Source organism: Mauremys mutica, chromosome 3, assembly GCF_020497125.1.
Source record: "Mauremys mutica isolate MM-2020 ecotype Southern chromosome 3, ASM2049712v1, whole genome shotgun sequence".
Taxonomy (NCBI): domain Eukaryota; kingdom Metazoa; phylum Chordata; order Testudines; family Geoemydidae; genus Mauremys; species Mauremys mutica.
This window is the reverse complement of record NC_059074.1, coordinates 203,992,914-204,020,405: the sequence shown is the minus strand read 5'-3', so window position 1 is coordinate 204,020,405 and position 27,492 is coordinate 203,992,914. Positions and strand designations below refer to the sequence as shown.

At 43.8% G+C, this 27,492-nt stretch overlaps 1 long non-coding RNA gene across 1 annotated transcript; it reads right to left on the bottom strand.

The window, feature by feature from the left end:
- Positions 1–17,868: 17,868 nt before the first annotated feature.
- Positions 17,869–21,051, bottom strand: LOC123366033. Its single transcript, XR_006577891.1, has 3 exons — positions 20,994–21,051; positions 18,399–18,452; positions 17,869–18,279 (listed from the first exon to the last, which is right to left on the bottom strand). It is a non-coding gene; the product is annotated as an uncharacterized LOC123366033 (long non-coding RNA).
- Positions 21,052–27,492: the final 6,441 nt, after the last annotated feature.

Here is a 27,492-nt window from a genome sequence, read left to right as displayed (position 1 = left end):
GCAAACTGGCCCTCAGTGAGAATGGGACCTTTCAAAATTGTAAAGAAAAAAAAATCTAGTGTTAGACCAGCAGCAAAGGAGAGAATGATACAGGTTAAGTCTTTCCAAATCAGTTCTAATGTTAGGGCCATGGGAATGAGAAGAACGAGGGGGAGATTTGATAGCTGCTTTCAACTACCTGAAAGGGAGTTCCCAAAGAGGATGGATCTAGATGGTTCTCAGTGGTGGCAGATGACAGAACAAGGAGTAATGGTCTCAAGTTGCAGTGAGGGAGGTTTAGGTTGGATATTAGGAAAAAACTTTCAGTAGGAGGGTGATGAAACACTGGAATAGGTTACCTAGGGAGGTGGTGGAATCTCCTTCCTTAAAGGTTTAGGTCAGGCTTGACAAAGCCCTGGCTGGGATGATTTAGTTGGGGATTGGTCCTGCTTTGAGCAGGGGGTTGGACTAGATGACCTCCTGAGGTCCCTTCCAACCCTGATATTCTATGGTATTTGAACATTTCTGATGGAGATACACACACTGGAAAGAGGAAGAAAGCCAAATGGAAGCTCAGGTCACTCTTAGTGTGTAGGTGGTAGAAGAGTGCTAATTCAGAATCCTGGTCTTTGTATTGGTCCCAGCAGATTGGAAAGTTAGGATGGGATCTCTGCTGAAAGGGGATGATTTTGGGTTTGGGTAGAAAGCACTGATTGAACAATTCATCTTCTACCTCTGGAAACAAAATAATGGACAAGCACAGACAGGGGAACTGGCTTCCTTTCCCCACCTGCCCTTTGTCGGTCTTGTCCACTTTGGCTGTAAACTCTTTGGGGCAGGTACCAATCTCTTACCATGTGGCTGTACAGTGCCTAGCACCTGATCTCCATTGTGGCCTCTAGGTGCTGAGATACTACTGCTAATCATCCTGCATTCATTATTCTTATTATAGCCATTTATGGCAGCTCTGAGAGATCTAGTGACAAAGGGACCAGGTTATCAACTGGTGGCTGCACTGAAGTCAACATGTAATTGTTTAATGATATTTACAAAGTTATCATTGTACTGAATGATATTCAACAGCAGGAGACCCAGTTCAGTGATGCAAAAATGGCACTACAAATATCAGCTTCAGTTTGAAAATGCTGGACAGAATTCTTCAAAGTCACAAGTTCAATCCTAAGCTTTTTTTAAAATAATGCAATTTTAAGAGGTGGCTTCTTCTGTTCCCAGTTTCTGGACATTTTCATGGGTAGACTGTCAAAATCTGGCTCAAGTTTAGAAGAAACTGGATTAGCAGAAATAAGTGACAGCAGGAAGTGTCCAGTAACACTCAACCTTGTCTCAAAGATTACTAAGCTACAGTTCCATAAGATGCCAAGACATGACACAGGCTGTAAAGGATGTGCAGATAAGAATGGGAGTAGCATCAGATGAGAGACTCAGTAAGCAAAGACTGGGAGGGATTAGTATAGCACTTTTATTTAAAGAAAGGTCCCAGGGTTGTATCAGGAAGTTCTGAATCAGCCCTCACGTCTGACTGTGCCTGTAAGGAAAGTATTGAACTATTTCAGGAGATGCCATGAGGGACATTAAGGGAAGCACAGCTTGATTGAGGAAATCCTAAACGGTTTCAGCAAAGGGAGGTCATTATCTTACTCAGCTGCTGAAGTTTTAAAAGCCTCATTTCTGAAAACAAAGGGACACAGGAGATATCAAGACAGAATGACATTTTCACAGAGTGCCATGACTGGACACCATTGTATAGGCTGCAAAGTCAGACAGGAGAGGAAATCTGGCTCTTTAAAGTCAAAAGTGACCATCTAGGAAGGAAACAAGGAGTCATAGATGCACCTTTCCCAAGACTGATTCTCTCCTGCTCCAGCCCATGTGGATCATAGCTAGTCCCTAGAATTTTGGTAATTTTGTGTGTGTGTGTAAGACATTGGACTAGGACTCAGGTTAAATCCCAACTCCTTGTGTTATCTTGGGCAAGTTGCTTAGTTTCTCTGTGCCTCTGTTTCTCTCCCCGTCCTCCATCTGTAAAATGGGAATCATAATAGTACTTTTCTCCCATCCATTGGCTGGGATATTTCGAGGGACTTCTGTTGGTGAGAGCGTGCCCTCCAGCTGTCTTCCCCCCTATGACTGGAGGGATGTTAATGGGCCATTTCACCTTGAAATGTGTGTTAACTACTTATGCTAAACTATCTGTCCCCCCCTTGTATTTACCTGTGACACTGTGTACATTTCCCAGCTCTGAAGACCTCTGTGTAAACTCAAAAGCTTGTCTCTCTCACTAAGAGAAGTTGGGCTAATAAAAGATATTCCCTCACCCACCTTGTGTCTTTTATATCCTGGGACTGGCATGGCTACAACACTGCGTATATTTAGACTAAGATCTGGAGCAGGGAAGGTCTCTTACTACGTTTGTATAGTGCCTAACTCAATGGGGCTCAAACATCCTATGAAGCCTCTAAGTACTTCTGTAATGAATCATAATAATGTGAGTAAAAGATTTAGATAATTGTGTAAGAACTAACAGGTCTATGTTAAGAAGTGATGCTAAATTGTGTGGGAGGGTGTATTTAAAGCACAATATGGCAAGACACAATATGGAAGAGTTGAGTGAGACTAATTCTGACATAATAGATGGGAAATTAAATGCAGATAATATAAAAGTAAATTTGCTTAAATTATACTAAAAAGAGACAGCCTTAAGTGGAGAGGAGAGCAGCATGCATTTGGGAGTTGATCTAGAAAAATGGAAGTTCCCCAAATCTCAGTGTGCAGTGGCAGTGAGCAAAGATGCAAGATTTATATGAGGTCAGCCCAAATGATCTGGTGGTTCTTTCTGGCCTTGTTCTAACATGTCAGGAACATACATATAATAGATCTCAAATCAACAAAGTCAGAAGGGAAAGGAAATCAGCAACGTTTGCCGACTAGAACAACATTTTCAGAAGTAACTTAGAAACCTAAGTCCCATTTTCCAAAGTGACTTCGGCAGATTTTTAAAGACATTTTAGGCACCTAATGGTGCTGATAGGTGCCTAGTGGGATTTTCAGGAGTGCCTAGGCACCTAATGCCTGTTGAAATCAATAAGAATTAGGCATGCAGTTGCTTTTGAAAAGCCCACTAGGTACCTACCTGCATTTTTAGGTACCTAAGTGTGTTCAAATATCTGGTACTAAGTTGACTTTGTGAGATTTAAGAGCCTAAGCATCTAAGGGCAGGTCTACACTATGGCTGCCGGTTGATCTAAGCAACACAATTTGAGTGTTAGTAGCACAACTCAAGTTGGCATAGCTTAGATCTACTTAACATGGGGTCCACACTATGCTAGGTCGATGGGAGACGTTCTCCTGCCAACATTGCTTCCACCTCTTGTTGAGGTGGGAGAAACAAAAAAATCAGTGGGAGAGTGCTCTCCCATTGATTGAGCATGGCTTCACTAGACCCAATAAATTGATGATGCTGCATCGATTGCGGTAGTGCCAGTTTAGCTCCCTAGTGAACACAAGCCCTACGTCACTTTTGAAAATGTGATTTAGACTCCTAAGTCACTCAGAAACTTTTGAAAATTACCGTAGAGCTGGTCAAATTTTCCAGAGTGTTTTTTCCATAAGAAAAATGTTTAATCAAAATCTAAACTTTCCAGGGAAACATGTCAATTTGGACAAAATTTCATTTCTGGAAAAAAACCAAAACCAAAACACACATTGAAATGTTCTCTCATACTATATTAAGTTGTAAAGAAAATATAAAAGAAAATAAGTTGTCACTTAAATTTAATCAAAACAAAATGAAAATTTAAAGAATATTTGGGAAATTTCATACTTTGGTTTTGTTCCAGTGTGGAATGAAACATTTAGCAGGATATTCCATGATTTTTAAATGGAAATTTCAACCAGGGTAAGACTGTGGGGAGCTGCAAAGTCCAATTTGCTGCCCATGAACAATTTTAATGCAATGTTATTAAAACCATCAGAAAATTGACTTTTCACCAGAAACATTTGAGAGAAAATGGAAAATAGTTTCAAATGCATTTTTCATTCGGGCTTGTTTTTCAGAACTAGAACAAAAATAATTATTGGAGAAAAAGTCAAAAATACTATTGTGATCAGGTTGTTTTCATGGAACCCTTTACTGCCTGCAAAACTGTATTTCTCAGTAAAAAAAAAATCTCAGCTCTGTTGCTGACCCATAGCAGTGCTTTCTGCTCCCTGTAATTTTCCTGCAATATTGGACTTCACCACCACAAATACACGTTAGAAAACTTGGGTCAGGCTGGTCCTCAAAGGCTATTAGCCAGGATGGCAGGGATGGTGTCCCTAGCCTCTGTTTGCCAGAAGCTGGGAATGGGTGACAGGGGATCAATCACTTGATGATTACCTGTTCTGTTCATTCCCTCTGAAGCAGGTGGCACTGGCCACTGACGGAAGACAGGATACTGGATTAGATGGACCTTTGTCTGACCCAGTATGGCCATTCTTGTGAGGGAAAGAGCTGTTTGATAGCAACAGCTTCTATTCACTGCCAAACTCAGATGGAATTGAACCAGTCACCTAGAGATGAAGGGCAATATATGGTACATCTCATTGCTATCTCCCTAAGCCATCCCAATCTATATCATGTAATTTTATGAAATTCTTATTAACTATTAAATTGGATACTGTTGGACATCAGTTTTACTGTATATAAATGCAGCAATGTTCCCAAACAATCCAAGTTTAGGCCTTTGCCAAAACTGTATTTAAAATCAATTTAGGATAAATGGTGGGTCTGTCAGTACAGAGTAATGGCAGAGACAGCTCTGATTTGGTCCCAAGAATCTAATGGTAAACTGATTGTTCTAGAGAACATTCACACCAGACACTGAATGAATTTTGGATGTATTTAGGATATGGTGATTTAGAAAAAGCAGTTTGACACAACTTGGGATTTCAATATTGTTCACATTATGAAACATTCAGTTTCTTTATAGCATCAGCTCCAGGATGAATCTTTGGGGAAATGCATTTATGCTGGTCTGCTAAGTGTTTCTAGCCTTGAGAAATCTAGAGAGCTAGGACCTGAATATCATGTCATTCTGATCATCGCCTTGCTTTACTCCCTCCCACAAATCAGATCGGACATGTTTTTATCTGTCGATACCTCATGAGCTGCCAGTTTAGGGATTAATGTTCAGAAGAATTGTAAAACCTCATATTGACGTGATGGAAAGTTGGGTAGGATTTTCCACAAATTTTGCACTTAATTTTTCATCGGGTGTTCATAGAATATCAGGGTTGGAAGGGACCTCAGGAGGTCATCTAATCAACCTCCCTGCTCAAAGCAGGACCAGTTCCCAACATTGGTTGGTCTTGGTTAGTTTTCATTTGTTTTTAAGTGCTCAGACTTCATCTCCCTCACAATGTGAATGGCCAAATCCAGGTATAGATCAAAATGCTGGATTTTTCTGTTTTGTTCATTGGAATTTTTCATGGAGGCATCAGACTTTTGGCAATGCTGCCATGTAAAGAGGAAGGGGACAGGGTAGAACAATGACATATTTATAATGTATTGCAGATGTAATATTATTTAGAGTCCGAAGGTGGCACTGTTATAATTAGTCATAAAAGTTTGGCTTAACAAAACTACTAACCAACCAAGATGAGGGCCTTATTATGTCAGTACAGCACCTACTATATGATGTAGGTTGTCAGATCATGGAAGAACTTAAGTTCCGTCATTTCTTATCTGACATAATTAACTGGGATGTGAGTAAATTAAATTTGTGCCTCCCATGATTCTTCCCTATGGACATTCAACAGAAAGCGAGCATCAAAGGTGTCAAGAGCTGGCATGTCCTTTTCTGGTCTGTGTCTAACCACACCGTCGTCTTTCTGAAGGTACATCAGTCTTCGTAGACTGGATGCAGTCTTCAGCATGCATTTTTCTTCCATACTGCCTATAAAAGCTATAGACAGATGCCACTGCAGATTCTTACACATGCTTAGTGTTGATACAGCGCCGACTGCAGTCAATAGAGCTGGTTGGAAAATGTGTTTTCCATCCCATGAAAAATGCTGAGATTGAAATTTTGTCCTGAACCAAGACAAGAAGCTAACATTTTGAAAATGTTCATGAAATAAAATTCCAAAAAATATTGATTTGGACCAATGGAATGTTTCATTGTGACACTTGAAAAGTTTGATTTTTAACTATTATATATTTAAATAAGGTACGTTTCAAAACAAATCAACTTTTCACTCTAAAATATTGGAGTGGCACGGGGTGATTTTTCTAGACTTTCAGCTCCCTCTGGCAAAATGAAGTGTTGAAATTACAATTTCACAAAAGCAGTCTGTCAGGACCAATGGAAAACTGTTGGGACAAATGTTTTCTGACCAGCTCTCGTAAACAACAACCTTTTTATTGACTTCAGTGGGAGCTAGAGCCAGGCCCTATGGATGGAATTGGTCATAGTTAAACAAGGATTGTATGGGTGTTACAACAGAGAAGATCAAAATAAACAAGTAGCTGACAGCAGTAGTAGAGCTGATTGTGTTTTAAGCCAGTCACCAACGTCAGCATTGCCCCATTCCAGGATGCAATCCAGACCAGGGAGGGTTGTGTCACTGTCTGCCCCTCAACCTGGGGTGCCCCACAAGGCTTTGCTACTGTTGCTCCCAAGCAAGGTCTCTCACAAACAGAATGCAGGTCACCCCGAGTGTCTGTGTATGGTCCCAGCACCTCTGACCCCCAACAGCAACACTCTGGCTTCCACCAGCGTTGGTTGCTACTCACAGGGTGACCCCACGCTCCCAAATTTTCCCCAGAAATGTGTTTTCTGCACTGTCCAGCCTGGTAGTAAAGGTCCTTTGCCAATATTCAACAGTTTGCTACTTTAACTGGAGTTACCAAACAGGTCAGTTTGAACACAGCACTGGATTTGTTTAGATTAAAACTAAAAATCCTATCTCTTTGTTAAATTTTAAGTGACATCAGGTATTAGTCAGAAGTGGTTAGAACAGAAAGAAAATGCTTTCTAGTAGCTAAAACTTAGCAAGCTAGACTTGGTTCAAAGTAAAATTCTTACCATGTTACCAGCAACATGGTGACCAAATGCTTAGGTCAAGATCTCCCCCAAAGTCAAAGGACTGGTTCCTTTGTCTTCTCATGTAGATTATCCATCTCCTGCAGTGTTTGTCCCTCCCTTTTATTGTCCAGTCACCCTTTGAAATGCATTTTCCTGAGGGTTACCCCTAGATAAAGTTCATTCCAGCTGTGAGGAAGGAAACATGGAATCTTGTGGTGAGAGAGGTTCCATGTTGTTTGCTAAGATGCAGATCGATCTGTTACAGCCTCCACTTCGTTGCCAAGGAGTGACCACTTGACAGGTGACTGCCAATCAACTTTGGCACCTGGCTAGAAGTGTCTGGTCCTTTATCTTTGAGAAACAGGTTTACCCGCCTGCCCAGACTTGTCTGGTAAACAGATTTTAGTCACAATTTCATAACTCACATTTTGTATACACGTTATAGATTAATGATCAGTGAGTTGTTAGTTTTTAAAATGATACCTCACAAGACATATTTTACACAAAGAGTACTACAATACTGTGTAGGGTGTGAATACAGGGTGCTTTTGTTCACACCTACCAATCAAAACTGAGTCTAAACTCACTGTTTGCCTTGGCAGGTTCTGGACAGTAGCATAGGGTGGTTTGTACTGGCTGTCAAGGTTGAGTGGGGTAGAATTTATGTATTTTGTCTTGTATTAACCTGCTCCCGATTTCCATTGTTCCCTATCCCAGTTCCCCATACCTAATAAAGCCCTGGTTATTTTATTACTCGGGGAATTGAGATAGAGAACAAAAAATAAAATAGCTGACTGAAAACTCCTCTGAAATAGATTGTGTTCAATATTGTCCCAAGGGACAGGCCCTCTGTGTTCTCTGCACTCGGAGGGGTTTCTGTGGGTGGAGACACCAGTTGCCCTTAGTGAGCCAAGGATCTGTAACCCTGAGGAGAAGAGGGTGAAGGCTGTAGCCACATCTCAGAGCTGCATTATGTATGTAACCCTTTCCACGATTTCAAACAATTACATGTTATTTTCCAAACGACCACACATCTGTGAGATGGGATACTCTGTTAACAGCACAAAGCTCACATATAGTATAGAACTACACAGAGTTCTCCTCTAACACCTGAGCATCTCAGTCATCAATTGATGAGCTTCACAATACCCCTGTGCAGCAAAGGAGGATGACTGTCAAGTTAGAGATCAGAATTGAGGCATTGATTGAGCAATTTACCCTTGACCATGCACAGAAGAAAAATAATCTGATCTGAGAAATGAGCACAGGCTTCTTGAATCCCACTGTAGAGTCCTATACACGACAACATCCTTCCCATTCTATGCCTAGCTCATTCTAAACACAGAGTCAGAGCCCGAGCTGGGGGAACCAGAGGCAGCTTCATGGACCTGGCTCAAAAGGGCTGATTCTCCACTGCCTTTCACCTTGCTTAGTCATCTACACCTAAGGAGAGTTGAACTGGAGATGACTGGAACTCAAATGCTAGTGCAATTCCCAAACTGTCTTCATAACTCCATTTTGAGGTTGATTCATTCCCATGACCCCAGGCAGAAAAATGGTGGTGGACTCCAGAGAAAAATGGCATCCTCTACACATGACCTCACATGCACCATACATGCAAGGTCATGCCACACGGAGGACACCATTTTGCTCTATGAAACATCATCCTCCACACAGCACAACTATGTACAGTGCACGCGAAGTTATGTGGCAAGGAGGACACTTATCTATAGCATTAAATGGTGTCCCCAACACAGCATCAAATAGCATGGCCCCACAAGTAGGGTTACAACCTATGGTTTTAGAACCATTCCACTACTCAGATCTTATGAAGAGAAGATTTGACTTGCAGGGAGCATTTTAATAGTTTCAGTGAGTGATGCATATTTATGGGCACTGGAAGGGAAAGTTGAGGGCAGAAGAATGTGAAGCAGAAAAAGATCTTGAATGGATGATGTATCTTGGGTAGATCTAAAGGACTATTCATTCACAAAGGTTAAGTGGAGGTCATACAGACTGGGCTACTATGGTTGCAAACTGCCAGCAGTGGAGATACCGCATAAGAGATGGGCAAACAGTTTTTGGCTTGTTGCTAATTCTGGAAAAAATATATTGTTTTATGTTGAACTGAAAATTATTTTTTTGGCAAATCAAAAATTTGAACCATTTTTCTCCTTTTGGGTTGAACAAAAAGTTGACAAAATCCAAGTGTTTAATACACTTGTTAAAAAACCAAACACATTCATGAAAATGTTAAATGAGCCTAAAACTGAATTTTTAGGAATATGCCAAAGTGACACATTTTAATTAAAACCCAGAGTTAAGGGTTTTTTTCCTGGACAAAACACTTCAGCAAAAACTGCACAGATTTGCAAAATGTTTGGGTGTTGTCAAATATGCATTTTTTCAACTACAAAAATTTGTTTGCAAGCTTTTGCCCAGCTCTGCTCCAGAATAAAGCGAGTCCCAGGGGGTAATAAGATGTCTAGCAGACTGATAGCATTTTACACCCATTTCACAGATGTAGTTGACTGTACAAGGTACAAAGCAGCTAGGAAATAGATCTATACAGTTCGTTTCAATGAAGTTGCAGGGGTATAAGCAAGTGAAGAGTTTGCCCTGGATAACAAATGATGGATCCTCCTCCAATAGAGGACCTTCTTTCATGCAGGAAGCTGTGGTGGTTAGAACAAATATTTTTCTCAGTGCAGAAAACAAACATGCTACTGTAATGGGGACAAGCATAGATGCAGCTCAGGGAAACTATGCTAGATGAATGCAAAATTTCAGGATTGTCATGCCTGATTTTTACTCTTTTCTTAAGCGGAGTTTTCATAATAATTTTGCAATACAATCTTCCCTTTGCAGATCTGAAGTTAACTAAAAAAGCCCAAAGAAATAACAATATGTTGGCTTTTGTGCTAAATTCTGTAGCCAACTGAAATTAATTCCAGACCAGCTACAATGGCAGTTTTATAGTCATTTATTTTGTTTAAAGGGCTAACGTCCAGCTGCTAATTTGTAAAGGAACTGGCTCTCAGCTAAAATCCCAAATGATCCATTAGACAGTGAACCATGTTTTTCTAAGCTAGGAATTTAACATTTTTCCCCAATTGAAGAGGGGAGTTGAAACAGTCATGACTTGTAAAGTAGACCATGTCTACATGAGGGAAAAGGTGTCTTAACATGCATTAACACATTAAAGTGTAGACAGCTGGTTGAGGTCAACCTTGGAAAAAAACATAGGATTGACTTCAACCAGCTAATAAGTGTTAAGACTAGTGATAAAATTTTTCCTCCCCCCCACAGGGAAAAAAGGAAAATTTGGCAACAAAAAGTTGTGAATGTGTCAATTTTACTGATTTGTTTTGGTTAAAAATCAAACTTTAAAATAGCTACATTGTGCTTTTTGAAACAGCGTCTTTAGTTAATTTTCAAAATATCCTTTAATTTTACTTTAAAAACAAATTTTAAAATGGTCAAAATCAAAGCAAAACAATTAGCTCTGAAAAATAGCTTGAAATGATCAAGAAGTCTGTGGTACATCTGCCACTGCCTATGACTAAAACTAGCATTGTCATAAGTAACGAGTGTGACTGTTCCAGAATACAAAGCGATAATATTGTGTTTCTAGCATTTGCTCAAGCCTGTAAAAATACCAGGCAAATTACCTAGTGCTTTTATGGAACTTTTTACATTTAAAAAGGGTTGAGAAAGTGTATTGTTCCAATACAGGTTTAATCCCCGATCCAGCAGCTTGTTTCATGCAAGCACTCAGAGAGAGTAAACGGGGCTGTATATGGACAGGTCTGCATAAGCGGAATTGGTTGCCGGATCAGGACCTTGCTCTGTTTAATGCCCTCCTTGCAGTCTGTATCCCAAAGCACTTTGCAGGGCACTCAGAAGTTGTGCCTTAGGGAGTGGGGGGAAAAAAAGCAAACACACAAACCACCAAACTCAAGGTGCAGCTGAATCTGATCGGCCCAAAACAGCTGGGCACAACTGGGACTTTCCCTGCATCATCATGCAAGGAAGTGTTAGATGCCCCTCTTATCCCCGGGAGCCTCCTCTGAATTGCCAGTGTGGATGCATGGAGGAGAAAAGGCAGCATGGGGCAGCACAGATGCATGAAGAGTGGGTGGAGAAGGCGGGGGTGCAGGCAGAACCAAGGCTCCATCCTGTGCTGGCTGTTGTAGAGCAGGAACTATTCTGCTACTGGTACCGCTCAATAGCGGATTACTACACCCTCCCCCCAGCCCCGAAGCAAGAGGAGAACCAGGTGACCCTCAGATTCACAAATCCTCCCCAGGGGTGGTTCAGCTACATGCCATGCCTTGCTCATGGTGAGATGCACATCTCAATCTTGCCCTGAGTGTTTCAGTATCAAACAGGTTTCATCTAGACTGCACTAAACTTCCTGGAGCAGTCCTGGAGCTCTGCATGTCTAATGTCCATAAGTAAATGATCAAAGCTTTCGAGAAAGGTGAACACCCCCCACCCCTCAATGAGGACTTTAATTCCTGCTTGCCCTGAACTGTAAATATACCCACTGAATACTTCAAAAGCAAGAAGCCTCATGCAGTAAGAAAACTCTGAATTCAAAGAGATGTTTAAACTCATCTAAATTATTAGAGCTGTGATAATTAGAGAGTTCAAATGAGTAGTGAAATGCTATACTCAAATGTTTATCCAGTGGAATCCCATTCCAGCACTCTGATCTCTCGCCAGGAGAGGAAAACTTTGCAATAAAATGGGAATTTAATCTCATTTGGGTCTCTGTGGCTCAGTGTGCCATAACCTTTCCTTTGCAGCAGCAAAGTGTCTGTTGTATGCGACCATTTCCGCAAGCACTGCCTTGTCAGAAGGGACTACAAAAAATGGTTTATGTGATGGGGATAGTGGTCGGTTAACTATTACCAGGAGATCCTGCTGTGACATATAAGCAAACAATCAGATCTGCTCTTGAAGGAAAGCTTAAATTATAAGGAGATGTTGCCATTGCCAAGATCAAATTTCTCCCCTTTGTGACTGGATTTTAGTACAGAGCCACAGAACATATACTACAGGGCACCCAAGGAAATCAGAACAAGCTCTGTTATTTTAGAAATAGATAAATACTCCTGGAAAGAGATGACAAGAGCTCAAAGACTAGGATTGTATGTAGTTCATTTTTATTCCTGTGGTAGAAAAAAAACCCCAATCACACAATCAATCCTACAAGTCTTTATAAAAGTTAAAGATGATCAAGGCTGCTGTGATCATGGAGACAACTTACGATGTAGTCGAACATCTTGCTCTGGTCAGACAGCAATGGTAAAATGGGTTGCCTCATATGTCACTAGGCACAGGAAGGGGATTCTAAGTACACCTCCTGGGAAGTGACATACAAAAGGAAAAATGGTCTGGTAGTTAGACTGATAGCCTGGGTTCAACTTCTGAAGACTTCTTTTATGAGCTTGGGCAAGTCAGTCTCTCTGGACCAGATCCTCAAAAGGTATTTAGCTGCTTAACTCCCACTGGATTTACATGGGTGTTGGAGGGTAAATGCAAGAATCTGAGGTGCTCAGATGCTACACTGATATGGGCCCCATGTTGATCTGAGCCATATGGAACACGTCCCAGATCTATATATTGGCCATAGTAATGAACTAGAGCAATATGGTATCCCAAATTGCAATTTACCTTACTATGGGACTTTCCAAGTACAGTATAGACAAGCTTGGGATTATTTGCTTCAACTTTCTTCTGGCATCTAGAGACGCATGCTTTATTTTAGGTCCTGATTTAGGAAAGGATCCTTAATTCCAGAAGGGCGCTTAAGCACATGCTACACTTTCAGCACATGCTTAAATCCCATTGAAGTCAGTCAGATTTAAACATGCTTAAAATGAAACAAATTCAGATGCTGTCCTGGATCTGGGCCAGGTAAGAGATTTAAATCGAGCTTTCTATTTGAATGCGATAGGATGAGTAAAAATGCAGCAAATAGACACCGATTAAAAAGCCAGCCTATCCTGACACTTTCACTTAAAGTAGTACTAAGACTGCTTCACAATGTTTGCTTTGCGCCTTGTTGAGCTCTCCAAACAAAGCACAATCATCTGTTTCTCTGGACAATGGAAAACCGTCATTCAAAGTAAAACATGGCAGGAAGATTTCAAAGGAAGGAGCGGCTGTTTGCAAAGAGATAAGAAAGACACATGAATAGGAACACTGATGTTTATGGGAAGAACAATGAAAATGAAATTCACAGTTCTGGTTACAGGAGGTTCATCATAGCCGCTATCTGCAAAGGACAGGAGTAAAGAACATAAAAGTCAACTCATTATTGGCATAGTCTATGATTTCCTGTATTACCCCTTTTGTAATCATCTGCCTGGATATCTAGTTCTTATTACACTGGCTTTGTTATGTCATGACCCCACAGACACTTACACATGAGTAAAGGTCCTGGTTAGCCTCATGAGGCCTCAATTCTGCAACAATTTTTGCATGGGCTTAACTTTACTCCTGTGAGTAATTCCATTGAAGCAAATGAGACTGCTCACAAGAGTAGGTTAAGCACATGCATAAATTTTTGTAGGGTCAGGCGGGCCCCTGACATTACAGGATTGGGCCCTTAGTTGGCTTTAAACTAAAAAGCTTACAATATTTTTATTTCAAAAAGGGTATCATTGCTGTTCCGAATATCTTGGTGCAGGCCCTGATCTTACAACTGACAAAGAACCACTGTGTTCATGCAGTGTCAGACATAACTCAGGGCTCACTGCTGGAACCAACACTAGCATGAATGGTATTTACAACAGTCTCTAGACCTACGCAAAACTTTGTGAGCATTTAGACACTTTTGACGTTGTTTCACATGATGCCATATCCTGAAGTTCTGAGTTTTTGCAAAAATGTGAATTACTTGCTGTGCAGCCTGCAGACACCTTGGGGTTGAGCTAGAGCATCTCTTCTAGAAAGAGTTTTAATTGCCATGTGTGCTACTGATTGATTGTACACTTAGTTTGCATGCACATAATTTCTTACAAAGGTTGGGCCCAATCCCGCAAGCACTTAAGTGCTTTGCTGAATCAGGTTTAAGCTTAAAACTAAGCATGTTCTTAAGTGTTTTCCTGAACTGGGGGCAGAGTGCTCATCCCGTGTATAGTGCTCGCTACCAGGAGTGGTCCTGGAGAAGTCACTGGATCTGATTTTCCACCATATAACAACCTTTACAGCTATACACCAGCACTGACATAAGTGCAACTACTTCAGCTCAACTAGAGAACGAAGCCCCCTCAACTTCCTGGTAACACTGCGTTTGTGCTTGATCGCAGGTTACCTAGTGTAGCTGGATGTACAAGCTAGATCTTAATTGTCTGTCAAACTTGTTTTTAAATGGAAAATTGTATTTTCAATTAAACAAAAAGCATCTGCTTTCCTCTAAGTCGGTTCCCCACCCCCATCAGAAAACCAAAAAACAAAATTCAGCCCCCAAAATGTTTTTTACAGCAATTTTCAGTAACTGAAAAAACTGAAGTTTTGGATGGGGTTGTGGTTTTTAAATGAACAGTTAATTTTCCAGTGTGTGTGTGGGGGGGTGGGGGAACAGTTTCCAAGCAGCTCTAGTATAGAACTTTTGGGGGTTCATGAGGGAACCCTCTAAGGCCAGATGCTGCTTCCCCTCCCCCATAGCCTTTTATGGGGTACAGATACAGGGATGGGGACAGCAGTGCGTTAGCAGAGCTTGACCAGGTATTGCTGCCTGTCTCCTCTGCTTTGATTATGCAAGCAGGGAAGGCTCAGATTGGAGAGAGGTTATTCCTCTGATAAAGGAGCTCTCCTCACACAAGGCGAGCAGCTGGGGAGAGAGGACCTAGAGAAAGATTTACTTCAGACAGACCCAGTCAAGCAAATGCTCCGTATGGATGAACAAAAATGGTGACATTTTCCCACAATTTCTCTCTTTTCATGGAGATTTTGATGTATGCTGTCACAGGGGTCACTTACAGCTCGTGGTGCCTCCTGCTGGCCATTTTGGGAATTAGCGCCACCAGCTTGCACTCTCCCTCCAGTAGCGTCTACTTCCATCTTCCCTCGCTCCGCTGTCCCGCTCCTCCTGGATCTGCTGCCTCCTCTTTGTGGCTTGGCCACTAAGGTCCTCTTCAAGGGAACTCAGTCTTTCCCAACCTGCTGGCTGGCTGGCATCTCCAACGCCACTTCCCAGTGGCTGGTAGGGGAACCCAGGCCCACCCTGTACACTGGATTCCAGCCCAAGGAGCCTGTCACAAGCAGCCTTGGTCCCTGTATAGTCCTATCCCTAGCTGCTGTTTCCTTTGGCTTCTTCCCTACATATCTAGCGTCTTCTCTCTGGCTTTGCCAGCTCTCTCTGTTCAGGGAGGGACTGCAGACCCCTTCCCCACAGCAGCCGCTGCCACCTCTCTGTTGCCAGCTACCTGGCTTTATACAGGCCCCATCTATCCCTATACAGGTCTGCCTGCTCCTAATTAGCAGCCTCCAGCCTGAAGCTCCCCTGCTTGCAGCCTAATTAGCTGTTTGGGCTCACCTGGCCTAATTCAACTCTTCCTGTGCTGGGGGTATGTTCCCCACACCAGCCCAGATACTGTCATCCACATTTTGAGTTTCAAAACATTTTTGACCAAGTGTGTAAGTGAAAAATTGGGAGTGGGGGAAATCATGATTTTTGGGGGGTAAAGTTCTCTCCCTCTTTCATCTATAGGATATTGAATTGTTGATGGTCCTTAATAGCTCTCCCATTCTGGGCAGATACCTCAACACCAGCCTCCCCCCACCATGCTTTTCTGCAAGAGGACTAAAGCAATCTAACACAAGACAGCTGCCCAAAAACTGTCTCAGGTGTAATTCTCAAAGTTCGTTCCAGCCCAAACCTTGGACCTCCTGAAGGAGCATCACAGCTAGAAACTGCTGCCCTGCTAAGCTACCAGGCATGTCTAACACTAATGAATGACAGTTAGTGCAGTGTAGACACATCAGCAAAAAAAGTATGTCATATGAAATGCACACAAATTAGGGGGAAAATTTTCAGAAGCACTAAGTGACTTAGAACTCTATATCCCATTTTATAAAGGGACTTAGGAGCAGTGACAAAGGATCACAGGAATCTCAATTCTAATTGATTTCAAGATCCCATGAGTATACATTTGAGCAGAAGGTGACAGCAAAAAGCTTGCAGTGGAGCTCAATTCTGCTCACAAGTGTGGAGGTGAATTCCCCTGAACTTTAACTACTCATGTGTAGGCCAGAACTTGCTCCTTGGTGGGCACAGCTAAACTCTTCAAAAAGCTTTCACTGCTGTATGGATTGGAGTGAGATTGAAGAGGCTCAGAGTAACCAGATGGAGATCAGCAACACCTGGACTAGCTAAGGAGAGAGATAGTCAGAGGAGCCTAGAGAATGAATGTGGCAGGGAATGGATTGGGGGTAGATGGGTCAGTCTGTGCTTGTTTGCCTGAATAGTTATGACAGCACCTAGATTTGCAAAAAGCCACAGAACATGGCCAAACATTTGCTAACATACCCCCACGGACACCAAAAACCATGAAGTGTATCCCTAGAGAACCTACTTACTGTAAGGCACGTGGCCCTGCAGAGGCAAACCTATTTTAGCTTTTCTGGGTTTGTTATTCTGCCTAGAGCAGGAAATAGGCTCAGCTAGAGGCAAATTGTGTCCCATCAGCCAAGCCTAGCACCCACTGGGACATGGAGGCCTTCCTTTGCCTGGTACCACACCCAGAGAAGATCCTCCAAGTCTTCAGGAGGTGCCAGATGGGTGCTGCTCTACTAGACAGCTACAAGTTTGCCATCTCCTATTTCAGGCCCTGATCCTGCGAATCAGTCAGCATGTGGTTTAACTCTCCAAGTTCCATTGACTGCAATGGGAATGCACCGACTAAGCACATGTCTGTGTATGAAGAACTGGAGCCTTAGGCCCTGATCTTGTAAACTGTTCCATTTGGGCACAGCCCTATGCTTGCCCGGGGCCCGAGTGACTTCAATGGAGCCCCATGTGGGAGAAAAGGTCTGCCAGCAGGGGAAAGCTTGCGAGATCAGGGCCTTACTGTAGACTTGGACTTTAAAGGCCAGAAGGGACCATCATGATCAAGTCTGACCTGCACATTGCAGGCCACAGAACCTCACCCAACCACTCCTGTAACAGGCTGCGTTATTGGCATCCGAATCATGATTTAAAGACTTCAAGTTAGAGAATCCACCACTTATATTAGCGTAAACCTGCAAGTGACTCGTGCCCCATGCTGCAGAGGAAGGCAAACCCCCTAGGGTCTCTGCCTATTTGACCCCAGGGGAAATTTCTGCCCTACACCAAATCTGGTGATCAGTTAGACTGTGAGCACATCAACAAGACTCACCCACCAGACACTTGGGACCAAATTTGCTGTAGTAACTCAGAGCCCTCCCCATCTAGTGTCCTATCACCAGCTGTTGAGATATTGGCTGCTAGCAGTCATAGATCGGTTATATGCCTTCGTAAGCAGTCTCTTCATCCCATCCCCTCCATAAACTTATCAAGCTGAGTCTTGAAGCCAGTGAGGTATTTTTGCCCCCGCTACTCCCTTTGGAAGGCTGTTCCAGAACATCACTCCTTTGATGGAGAGAGAACTGTAATAACCATAGAGCGCTAATAAATGCTCTTACATTTGGACAGAGAAAGCAAAATCCATCCACTTGTTATTTCAAGATCAGCTTTCAGATGGAGGAGGAAAATACCATTTAATCCGAGCCCTTGCACCCTGACCAGGATGAGCTCATTTTATTGTTTCATGGAAGGTTCCCACTGCTGGAATTTCCTTTGAAGGGGGCAGAACAATATCAGGAAAATCAATTTTTTCTGTTTCCCCAAATGATAGTGGCCCTCTAAGATTTAGAATAACATCCTCTGGGAGATGGACTGCATGCCACTCTGTTTGTTCCCATTAGAATGTCAAATGCCCCATTAAAAATGGACACTGGCTTCCTCTGAATGGTCAGAGCCAAGAATGCTACCAGTTTTATTGCAGTGTGCCTGTAGCGAGTGTCACTGCAAAATGACCCCCCCATGGAAAGTGATTTGAGTAGTACTTTAACTCCGAGTTGTTCCATGTAAATCGATGGGACTACTTGTGGAGTAAGGTGGCACACAGCATGAAGGAGGGAGATCATAATCTGGCCCTTGTTATCTTTTTTCTCTCATCTGAAATTTAAAAAAAAAAATCATTGTTTTACATTCATACATGATTAAAATGAAAAGGCTCCATCCTCAGATGGTGCAAACCACCACCAGAGAAACACCTAATCCAAAGAAATAATCACCTCTCTGCACTGTGGGCAACAGTCTTGTTTTTTGCCATTTGAGGTGGTTAAACTCTGAAAAGAGAAAAAGAATCCTAGATGGGGCTGCTATAACAACATCTGGAAAATGAGAGGAGCATAGTCACCGAGAGAAGCTTTGTGGACACCCAGGAGTACCGTGAGGACCAGTTTGAAAATCTCTATTTTAAGAAAAATAGATCAGCCACTCTGCATTTGGATCAGATAAGATTCTTAACAAGAAGGTCATAGCTCAGAATGTCATGAAGTTTCTGTGGTAGAGTCACATGATGATTGTAATAGATTCTTTGCATGGACCTGTTACAGGGACAGATGCATTTTGCATGGGGGTGTTTTCAAATGGACCCAAGGTATGTAGACCAGCTTACAAGAGCCTAAACTCAAGGGGAAAAATTGATCCTGTTCACTAGCAATAGATTCAGTGTTTCCATCCTGTGCCTCACTAGCCCAGATGGCTATGAGTCTAGCTCACACTCCTAATGCAGTGTGTGTTTCTTCATAGCTGGGGGTTTGCAGCATGGTATGTCCTTTCCAGGGGGTTCACTGTAATGCAGCACTACAGAACAGGCTGCAGTATATATGTAACTGACTTATTGCATTATTCATTTATACCACAGGAAGTTGAACTTAATGAAATCAGCCCCAAACTATTGTATCTTCAATGTATGCAAATATCCAAGCTGAAATAGTAAAGAACCCTGAGAAAGCTTAAACAAACTTGCCAAAGCAAATCTTTGATGTGAACTCTCAGCAAATAGTAGGCCACATATAGGTGGAAATTATGGGGCCCCATTGTTCTGGTGCTATAATAAAAAAAGGACATATCTGCCCCAAAGAGATCACAGTATAAATATATGACAGCATGTGAACAGAGGGATGAAAACAAGATCCCAGTGAAATCATAGCTGGTATAGAAAGCAGCAGTCCTGGCTGGCCCTGTCCCGAATCATTATGACATGGTTTTGTAGGTATCAGAGCAGAGGTGTGTTTTAGGGCAGATTTTATGAGTGGTTATACGGAGGAGGAGGAAATATACAGTAGCAGATTTAGTCTGCTGTCAGGGGAAAAAAAAGCAGGTTTTCACTATGAGTGATATTTTATTGGTCAGTTACCATATGCCCCCAAATCCTCTTTTTTTTATAATTGGAGATATACCAATCTCCTAGAACTGGAAGGGACCTCAAAAGGTCATTGAGTCCAGCCCCCTGCCTTCACTAGCAGGACCAATTTTTGCCCCAGATCCCTAAGTGGCCCCCTCAAGGATTGAACTCACAGCCCTGGGTTTAGCAGGCCAATGCTCAGATCACCAAGCTATCCCTCCTCCCCTATAGCTTATCACGAGCTTTGGTTCTTTAAAACAATGTCTTGGTGAGTCCATCCTTCCTAAAACACTCATGTTTTAGGACAGAGGGAATGAATCTGATCTGCACATCTATTGTATAAAAATGGAATCTTGAGGACAGCTCTGGAAGGTCAGGAACATTTCAATCCCTCCCACTCCAGAGTTTGTTTTTTTTAAAATACCAGCACTATGCAGTGAGGGTCCTGCTATGAGCTTGGAGTAGGTGGACTCCAACCCCTGCTTACAGGATCAGGCTTTACACGGGACATTATATTGTTGGGTTTTTTTAAGAATCAGATATTTAGAGGTGTTTAAAGGCACCAGTGATAGGTGGCCACTCACTTCATGTGAGTGCCTTCTATCAGGTGTGCATATGCCTGCTCTCTCAGCTTTTACAGTGCTCTGTTCAGGTGGCAAGTATCAGGGGGTAACTGATCTGTATTCATGGAAACAAGGAGTACAGTGGCACCTTAAGGACTAGCAGATTTATTTGGGCATAAGCTTTCATGGGTAAAAACCTCACTTCTTCAGATGCAGGGAGTGAAAGTTACAGATGCAGGCATTATATGAGGTACTCCCTTCTCTGCGTGTCATTATATAATAACTGCATCTGTAACTTTCATATCATGCATCTGAAGTAGTGAGTCTTTTACCCACAAAAGCTTATGCCCAAATAAATCTGTTAGTCTTTAAGGTGCCACCAGACTCCCTGCTGTTCAGGTGGTTTTTCAGTGACTCAGCCGAGTCATATACAGTTCATGTGTAAAACAAACCTCTTCCAGGGTAAGAGTCCAATAGGGCCTTTCCCAGTACCCTGGTTGGTATCCACAGCCCGACCAGGGCTAGTTCTCAAATAGTTCCTGCTCAGGAATGGAGCAGTGCCCCCAAGGCTTCCTCCCTGGAGACTCTTTGCTCTATAGTGAGCCTTGACCAACCCCAGCTGAGTCGCACTTTCAGTTCAATGCATCCCCCTTACACAGCATTAAACTTCAGCACATACTGCCCACCTTTGGAGGCTTCAGCTCATTCCCTGGGCTCGTATAAGCTCTCTTCTCAGGGCACTCAGCCACATCACCTGCAGCTGGAGTGAAACTCCCCCCTGCAGACAACCCACTACTCCAGGTCCCCGCACAGGAACCCTACAAATAGCAGCCACCTGCTGTGTCCCTTTAGCTAATGTGTTGCTGCTACTGATCCATACACCACTTCCCCAGCACATTCAGCTTCATCCTCACCTCAGGCTAAAGTCTTGCTTGAGTTCCAGCAGCCAGCCAGGAGAACCTTCCTTGCTCCTCTAGCTCTAGCCAGCAACTGAACCTGCTGACACCCTGCAGTTCCTTTTATATGAATCTGCTGGGATCTGATTGGCTGCTTCCCTGCAGCCTCTCTAAGCAGCTTGGAGGACTCACCTCTTCTGCTCTTTTTCTGAGGCAGGTGTTATAGGACCAGAAGGCCTCCAGCAGGGGGCCTCAGAGCCTGATACACCCCATCACAGTACCTTTCATGCCACCTTTCTGATTGTGTCGACAGAAGTGTATTTGCTCTGTCTGCAGAAATCGGGACAAATGCAACAGCTGCCATTTTGACTGACACACCAGGGACTGAACCAGGAACATCAATGGCTAAACACATGAGTTACTACGGTTTGAGCTAAAACACCCATAATGGGGCTCTAACAGACTCGTGTCCCCTGTGGATTCAGGCACAGTGAGTTACAAAACCACAAAATGTGCCTTCATAGATCAAGGCTCCAGTCTTGCTATGAGCTCTGCATGGACAGGCCTCTGGCTCACAAGGAATGTCAGTGACTTCAGTGGGGCTTTGTGCGGACTCAAGGCTCTGCCTTTATAAAGCTCATTGCAAGATCTGGGCCTTAGAAGCCACTTCAAGCAACTACGGCCTCCAAGTGTCTTTACACCAGTTGCTCTGTGTCAAATTCAAACTGGCTTAAGAAGGTTGAAAATAGTCTCAATGCACTTCCACGTACCCCTCGCAGAACACACACTGATTTCATTAATTCACTTTACATATGGTTTTCCATCCAGGTATTATCAATGATGAATATGACAACATGTGCTCAGTACAGCCAACTAAAACAGATGCAAGAAAAGTTAAGAAGGGAAAGGGTCATTAGGGGCCCATGCTTTCTTGGTTTACTTTGACTGGCCTTCATCTTTCTGCTTTCCTCCTGAATAACTTTCATTTTGACTATTCATGATTACATTGCAGCTCTCCAATCATGCTTTTGCAACGTAAGTCCCACGCTTCAGGAACGCATACCTCAGTTCCAGTATAAAGGGAAATAAAGATAAATTCCCTCTGGATATATTGTACTTTTTAATATACATTTGCAGTTCAGCCAACAAAATTTCAAAGCAATTACATTTCCAGCACTTTCAATATTAAAATTGTAATTTATAAATGAAAAACAGTTGGAGCAATGTATATATATATATATAAATAAATAAACCTGATATTCAAACTAAATTCAAGATCTGCCTCAAAGTGCAGCCAAGTAAAAGTGCACCGAAATCGTGGGTTGAGGGGCGAGGGATAAGAGACAGAAGTACTTCAGTGCCTTAAATGGGATTGGTGGTACAAGGATAAAGCAAATAGGAGTAGCATTGCATGCTGGGAGATCTTTCCCTATAGCAGCGTGCTTAGCACCACAGCTCTTAGCTATATTGATACTGAAAACAAGGGTAAATGTATTATTAAAGAACAGAGATGTAAGTGATCATGAGTAAGAGTACTGGAAACAAATGGCTCTAGATAAAACTAAATCAGAACACGCTTTCTAGAGACTAAACTTAACAGGTGAACTTCCTGTCTAAAGAAGCCCATCTCACCCAAAGTGCCCACTAGCGTTTTCAACCAAACCTGCCTGGGACCAATCTTTCATGAAGCAAACGTGCTGTCTGTTTGCTTCCTAGGGCAGTGAAAGATGTAGGGTGTCTTCTTTGTCCCCCAAATATACTCGAGCAAACCTCTGATATGCACCTCAAGGCAGGCTTTCCCCTCACTCCCGCTGCTTGCTTTTGCTGGTTACTTTTCTCTCTTTTAAGTTTTCACAACCCTTCATTAGTATTCAGTTCAGATTGGTCAGAGGAGACCCACTGAACTACACAATCCTTATTTTACATGTAAACGGCCGGGCTAGATAAACATTTCTTGTCTAACAGAAAACTTGTTTTTCACTTTTGCTGGGGACCAGTCCCTAGACACAGACCTTTAAGAACATATTTTTCGGTGTATATTCATAACTCAATATACAACAGCCGCACGTGCATTTCGCAATGGTATTGATGAGGAGGGTGACACCAGCTTTCATTTGAGACCTCCCATGACATTTTTTGGCAAACTAGAATGTACATGCCAGACTCAGGAGACCCTTGTAACGCCTGTGCACACCCCTCTGTGTCCCATGTCTGTTGGCACTTAGTTTCTTGAGTCACAATGACCCAGGGACTGAAAGCCCAAATCTCCACAGCTGCAGCTGAAGAGCCAGCCTCCGTAGCTGTGTCTGTAACCAACTCACATCCTCTGTCTTGTGGGCAAGGGGGTGAAACATCACATGACACTTGCAGGGGGGTTGTAAGTTTCATGGGGAAGAGGTGCCTTACACGGTTCTCCATCCTACCATTCACAGACCAGTCACAACCAGGTCCTTAGAGGCAAGGCTTAAAAGTTTCACCTGTGCTGTGTTGGTGGACATGGGTTCTGACTGCAAGTGCTGGGAGTGGCGTTGGAGCACAACTTTACTCTGTTTGTTCCAATGGGCTGTGCATACCAACAAGAGCTTCACAGCACCCTGTCCACTCTGTCTGGGAAGCTCAGCCCTTAAAGGCACAATCCCCAATACCACACTGGCCCTGTGTCACAAAGAAAAAAAAACCCAAGTGCTTCATGAATGGTCAATTGACTTTTTAAAATGCTTTTGCCTCTTTTTTGTGTGCCTCCTGTAGGTTTGCAGTGTGCTGGGAATTCAGCAAACCGGCTTGTTGGTAGGGGTGTTCATGGACGCAGTGAATTGTCAGCTAATGTTGGAAGAAAGTGAAAATTTACTCAAAATAATCCATGAACCTCTAACCAGTTTCTAGCTTTCTGGTGAGTTCTGGCCCCACAGAGAGTGAAGGTGGTCATTATCAGTGAAGAGCAAGCCTGCAAAAACTCAGAACTCAGCTTCAGTTCATATAACCAGCCAAATGTCTGCATGCTTTGAGTTCACCCCCAGAATCCTGCTCTAGCAACCTTCCTCCCAGGCCCACATAAATACTCGCCCCACAACAAGCCTGGGTCTCCACTACCTTATGGGGTCTTCTTGTGGGGAGGACTCAGGGTTACCTCCCTAGGATCTCCTCGAGGACAAGAATCCTTCATTTCTCCTTCCGTGGCGAGTACGGGGGGGAGGGGCATAGGCACTGTCTCAAACCTCACTTCTGCCCAAACAGCCTTTGGCATTGTCTACAGATCAGCGGGTTTTTGGTTCAAAGGCAGTGGAGATCAGTGGGTGATTTCCATATTCTGTTGCCGCTCTGTGGATGAAAGGTCAGGGCGACTGGCTCAGAGATGACTTTTTCCATCCATGTGGAGGGCGAGGTAGCTAGAATGCAGATGTCTCCTAGAAAAATCTAGAAAGGGAGCAATTGTCTTCTCCAGAAAGTGCCAAGGATGGGATTGGTGATACAGGGAGAAAGCTGCTGGACACCTCCACCAGGAGGAGCGGAGTCCCAGGTAAGAATGGGAAGAAGGAGCAGAGGAATGGGAGTTATACAAGTCATTGGGAGGTGGGGGTGGGGAGTGCTTAGCAACACATTTTCAGGGACAGATCGTTGGTTGACGTTTTGTGAACAAAAAGTTTTTCCATTGAAAACTCGCCTTTTTCTTCAAAAATAATGTTTTAAATAAAAATGTGCCAATATTTTTCACTAAAACGTCATTTTTTCCGATTTTTTTCACACTTGTTTCAATCAGAATGTTTATTGACATTTGTTGACCAGAAACCTGAGGTTTGGCAAAGAAAATATTCTGATGGTGTTTTCAAACATTTTGCGGGGGCAGGGGGAGGAAATCATCTCCACAAAAAAGGGAAAAATGGGTCTGTTTAGATTCCTTCAGAATCAACACAACTTCCAACATTTTTTTGGAAAACGAGTTTGTCGTTTTTCCACTAACTCCCACCCAAAATCAGTATCATTCCATTGGCTTCTATTCAGGAATCTGTTCCTCAAAGCTTAAAGACAGTTCCATTCATTTCTAGTCTGGATAAATGCAAGTCTAACGCAGGGGATGGTTTATTGTTTCTAAACACATTTGTTTATACTTAATCAATGCCATATTGGCCAAGGGAAGAAATGAAAGAGAAGCCAGGCTCCAATCTCAGGAGCTGCTAATGGCAAAGAATCCGTCAAACGAGTTTCCCACAGCTCCTGAATCTACGTCTGTGTAAACCGCTGTATAAAATGAGATCACCAGTAAAATCCCTTCAAAGAGGCCATTATATCATTACACAAACACTTCCAGTATTTATACAAATCCCCCAGTAAAATACTCCCGGGGAGATTAGCCATTTACCATCGGGCAGTGATTTCACTGTTATCAGAATACCAGTGCTATTCTGAAGCACAGTGAGGGCTGATGAGGACAGCAGCTCAGCTTGAAGGGTAGTTTTGTGGCTGAAGTGAGGCAAGGCTGGAGGAAGCCTGGGTTCTAGCCCCAGCCTTTTAACCTCTCTGTACCTTAGATCTCCATGTGCAAAATTTCCTTTGTTCTCTTTAGACCATAATCTCGTCGGAATAGCAGCTGGCTTTTGCTAGGTGTTTGTGCAGTGCCCAGCACAATGGGGCTGGCCCCGATCTCGGATCATCTTAAGCTCTTGGGAACTGTGATATCGATCATAAAGAAGTCTCACTGCCTTCATTATAGGACTCTGGTAGTCAGAGCTAGGGTGACCAGATAGCAAGTGTGAAAAATCGGGACAAGGGGTGGGGGGTAATAGGAGCCCATATAAAAAAAGCCCCAAATATCGGGACTGTCCCTATAAAATCAGGACATTTGGTCACCCGAGTCAGAGCTGTCCCTAGGGGATCGTGAATCGGGGTGGCCGCTCTGGGCCCCACACTTTGGGGGGCTCCATGGGCTGGCGCAATTGGTCAGTGCCCCATGGGTGACGTGTGAACCGCTGGCAGCCCCGCCCCTTCCACCCGAGGGAGAGCACGCCAGGAGGAAGATTGCACGGTGGTGCCGTTGCAGCCTCACCAGCTCCAGGAGGGCAGGCGACGTGGCCTCAGCCCCCTGGAGCCCAACAGCGCCGCCGAAGCAGGGCCCTTTTGGGGGGCAGAATGTGGGCGAGGCCACGCCTGGCTGTTTGGAGAGGCACCACCTCCCCCAGCCTCCCCTATCCACCCCTGGCATGGACAGTCCGACTCCCGGAAGCAACGTCACTTCTGCTCCGGGCCCCGCACCCCTCTAGGGACGGCCCTGCTGCTAGCATAGGGATTTGGTGAAGCTCGTCAGCATGTTAAAGGCGACGCTGTATGAGAAGAACCATATAGAACGGCCGCCATCTTGGTGGATACACTGAGGAGTCGAAGCAGGAACCTCCTGAGCAACAGTGCCCTAGCTGAGGATATAGCAGACTCATATCCTCCACAGAGGAGGCACAGTAATACGCCCACACATATCGGGGACCTGAAATTCTCTGAACCAGTGTTTTTCTCCAGGGTAGATGCCTACCTGTGCGGGATGTCGGGTCTCTCTTCCGTCCAGTTCAACGGTGAAGTTATGCTCCCGTTCCTTGCTGATCAATCCATGACCCCTTTCTTCCCAACGGGCTAATCCCAAGCTCTGTCATAGTCCCCAGCACCGCTCCAGCAGGCTCCCTGCTGACACAAACAGCCCACGCTGGCTTCCACCTCACCCCCCGTGCAGCCCCCAGTCTAGGGGACCTGCTGGGGACATTCCCAGTGTTTGGGGTAGACACAGGAGTGCGGCTGCGCTCCAGCAATCCCCATCTGGAGGAAGGCCCCTTGAGGCCACAGCAAGCTGTGTGTGGTTTAACACCGTTAAACTAGCCGTCAGGCAGCACCAGGACTGGGAAGCTGCCCACGCCAATGAGTGAGGCCAGTGAATCTGCTCTACAAGATACTTGGAGATGGACAGAAACGTTTGGGCTTGTGCACCTCCTTCACCAGAAACAGCGGCAAAGCAGTAGGAATTTCCAGCCGCTTGACCACTGCGATTACAGCCCGTGCAGCGGGAAGGGCGAGCTCACTGCAGGCCCCTCGGGGTATGTCTGCACCACAGCTGGAAGGGTTCCGTACTATCTAGCCAAGTAACATGAGACTGCTCCAATCTGTTGCAGGGCCCAGAGGGGCTGCAGGGAAGTGGCACACAACCCTGTTTGCCCCCTAACACACACAGGGCAAGATTTTTAAAGGAATGTAGCCACCTAAAGGTGCAGACGGTTGCCTAGTGAGATATTCAAAAGTCACTAAGCAGGTTGGTTTCAATGGGGGTTAGGTGTCTAACCAGCGTAGGAGCTTTTGAAACTCCCACGAGGCGCGTATTGGCATCTTTAGGCACCTTTGAGAATCTGGCGCAAATTCCTGAGGTGCACTGAGCTTGTATTGGCATGGGTTGTGTTTGCCACCAGGAAAGGTGGGCTTTTTACCAAACACCTTTTTAAAAAAACAAAAAGAGTTTTTATTTATTTAAGACCGAGCCAGCCAACAG